Here is a 4065-nt window from a genome sequence, read left to right as displayed (position 1 = left end):
CAAGCGGATTACACAATCTCCAAGTCTATGTATGTCTTGAAGAGTTTTCCATAAGAGCGGGTACAATATATCGACAGGAGAATTAATACAACAACGGACACCAAGGTTTTGAAACCGTGAAGCACGAAATGACTCGTTTTTCATTTTGAAGAATCGAATCGTATGTTGAAACGTGAAGCGGAGTTTCATAGTCCTTCTCTTAAAATTTTATTAAATTTCATATTAAATTGTATATGAAAAAGCAGAGGTACAACAACCACACCTAATAATTCGTTCGGGAATATGTTTAGACTAAACTCCAATATTATTTTGAGAGCACCTACTTAAAGAGAACTCAATCAAGAAAGATATCAAAGAACTTTATCTCTATTTCTCAATAAAATTTGAAAACCGAATAGATAGAAATTTGTGAGCCTGATTGATATGAGAAACAACTTGGACGGTACCAAAGACCAAGGCCCAAATGTCAATCAAGTTATATCCAATCAAGGTCGGATTTATCAACTTATTGAACTACGCACAACCTGTAGTATTTCAATTATATAAACAAATATAATACAGAAAACAAATAACACAGACACCAGAAATTTTGTTAAAGAGGAAACCGCAAATGCAGAAAAACCCCGGGACCTAGTCCAGATTTGAAAACCACACTGTATTAAGCCGCTACAGACACCATCCTACTACAAGTTAACTTCAGACTGGAATGTAGTTGAGCGCTAACTAAGTCTCACACTAATTAAGGTACAGTCGCGTCCCTTACGCTTATATAACCACGTCGGATTATGCGTACTTGATTCCCTTAGTTTTTCTCACCCACAACTAAGAATTGCTACGACCCAAAGTCGAAGACTTATAATCAAATCTGTCTCCGCAGATATTCTATTCTTTTATTCTTTTTGTTTTGTCTTTTGATAAATCAAGGTGAACATGAACCTATTGATTATCCGGTCTTATACTCCCGAAGAGAAGCCTAAAAATATCAATCACCTCACAATAACTTAACTATATGGTGATAGAAGAAGTTACTGCAGAATCACAAAGTCTAAGACGAAGAACTGTTGTGATTACTTTTGACTCCCTCCGTCCCAAATTAGATGAGCTAGTTGTAGTTTTCACAATTCTTAAGGCAAGGAGGAAGTTGGAGTATGTTAAGTATTTTTTTTACAATTATACCCTTATGGATAATAACTAGTAAAACTTATAAATTATTTATCTCATAAACTATAGCACGGTTTTTCGTAAACTTTATACCGTTGAAAAGCATTTTAAAACACCTACGTAACGAATATAAACATGGCTATCAAATTATACATATTTCTTATAGTAACAATAATCAATTAAAAGGGTAGTTTTAAAAATATACCCTTGATTAGAGAGATAACTCATCTATTTATGGGACAAAATATAAAACCAACTAGCTCATCTAATTTGGGACGGAAAGAGTATATATTACCTATCGGAGATAAATCTCGAGTAAATCTTAGAGAAGATAAAACTCAATAAGATAAAAAAAAAATAAGATCAGAATACGCAACTACAGAGAAAATAGTTGGATCTGGCTTCACGAATCCCAAATGAAGTCTTCAAGTCGTTAACCTAATATGGTTTTGGAAAAACCTAGGTTAAAGGAGAATCGACTCTAGTTTGCAACTAGGACACAAGAAAGTATCAGGATTAGTTTTCCCGTTGCTAGAGTTCTCCCTTATATAGTTTTTCAAGTCATGGTTTGATTATAATCAAAGCTAAGATATCTTAGTAACAAAGCATTCAATATTCATCGTTAGATGAAATCCTGATTTAAGATTCAAGCTAAGTCTGCTCAGAAATTAAGCAATTAATCTCCATCGGTAGATGGTCTTAGCTTGTTACACACAAATGAAATATACTTATATTTAGATATGGTTAACCATACCTAAACGTGTATATTGAGTTGGATCAATAATAGTTAACCGAAGTTAGCCATATGAACCTTTTTGTCTTAGCCGAATTCATCTAACACTTCTAGATCAAATATAATGATCAATCAATCATGATAGATAATCAAATGAATCTAATTATGTTTCAAATAGAGTTGTTCAATTGTTCACTATCTCATAGAAATATATATGAACAAATTGAAACAAAATCGGATTGATTTGTAATCGTACAAAGTACTTATACAAGAATCAATTCATGAACATTAAGCCACGGTTCGCAAAGTCTTGCATTCCTTAAATCATAAATATTTTAGTTCATGAGTCTGAAAATCATACATAACCGATTTTAGAACTTAGCCACTGCGTTCGCAAATCAGATGCGAACAATAGCTCCTGACCTTGGTCAAAACAAGTCATTCGCAAACCAAGTGCACGAATAAATGTTCCGGACCCAACTTAGGTAAAACCGTTCGCTATCTAGGTACACAAACAAGGTTCCCAGACCTTTTCAGGTAAAACAATTCGCATACTAGGTACGTAAACAAGGTTCCCGGACCTGAGTTATCACAATACAATTCGCATACTGGGTATGCATATCGTGTTGTATCAAGACATAGGTAATTGTTCTAAACTCTCATTTCAATCATTGAAACATCCTTAGAAGACGACAATGGCTGTCTCACACATACCATTAGCTTATAAGTAATTTTCAAGTGATCGAATGATCAATACGAAACTTCCCAAGCTAACATCAAATGACTGTCTCACACAAATCATGTAAGATGTTCAAGGTAATTTTCACATGATCATCGTTTGACTTAATATTTAGTTTCCAATAAATAAATTGTCTCCAACTAAACTCATCAAAAATATGATGAACATAGATAAAGCAAAAAGCTTCCAACACATATTTCGAGAAATAGATACGCGAGATAAACTCAGCTCAACATATCAAATGTGCATAATGTAAAAGTATATATAACTATACAACTTAGTCTCATTAGAAGATAGAATAGAATAGACTTCTGAGTGATAGATAAGTTTTAGTCTCCACATACCTTTTGTTGATGAAGTTTCTCCAAGCTCTCCTCAGTAGATCTTCTTCAATTGGTGAACGTCGTGAGTCTAAAGCTTAACTAACTACACATTTTATCCTAATCCGAGACATAGCTATAAGTAGACTAGAAATCAAGTATATAGTTTTGATCTAATAAACTTGACAAACAAGCTTGAGATAAAAACGTTTGCCATTTCGACCGAGCAGTGCTCTAACTGTATATACATGCATTTATTAGAAATAAAAGAACAAGCTTAGCTCAGTGGTTGAGCACTTGCTCTATGAGCTATGGGAAGCCGGTCTGACTTATACGAGTCTAATAACCTTGACGGACACTATGCAAAGACAACTACAATTAGAAGCACACAACACATGGAAACACATATGCAACAACAAGTACACAAGTTCACTATCCTTTATAATGTTTTTGAGGGACAAGATCGACTAACAAACTGTTTTGACAAAACTTTCTGACAACTATACTAACCATGGGATCTTATATATCTGACGATATTATCTTTGATGATGTGTCATGATTTTATTTCTAGTATGTGTTTAGTTTAATCTAACAATAGTGAAGGGTGAATATCAGGAAGAACGAAAGACAATACGATGACATGATTATGATAAGCTTGGTATATTATAAACTCAAAGTTATTAAAGACTATGGATATCATCTGATCATCAGATTCACGTTAGTATGGATGTTTTGGCTTAGTATTCATGTCGTGCCTAGATTTTAGAATTGAAAACTCATATTTCATTTAATTTTGATGAAGACTCTAAATTCACGTTAGTATTGATGAGCTAGAATACAAATGCTTCGTTGATAAATACAATGTTTAATAAAATTTTGCAGTTTTTCAACTTTTGTTGCTTGGGTTCCTATTTCCAGATGAGGTTTATGAAGTTTTTGAGCGGATGCTAGACAATACGAGGGTCTACTGATAAAGTTGATTATTCTTCAATTAATTTAGGGAAGAGTTGTCATCTATTTACGTCCTAAACTTTGTTCACGACCAACCAAATACCACCCAGAATAAAAAGAGCGAGCAACTGAGGTATATGCAAAATTATGGGGGATTTTGT

Source organism: Papaver somniferum, chromosome 6 (assembly GCF_003573695.1).
Source record: "Papaver somniferum cultivar HN1 chromosome 6, ASM357369v1, whole genome shotgun sequence".
In the NCBI taxonomy this organism is placed as follows: Eukaryota; Viridiplantae; Streptophyta; class Magnoliopsida; order Ranunculales; family Papaveraceae; genus Papaver; species Papaver somniferum.
This window is presented reverse-complemented; position numbering follows the sequence as displayed.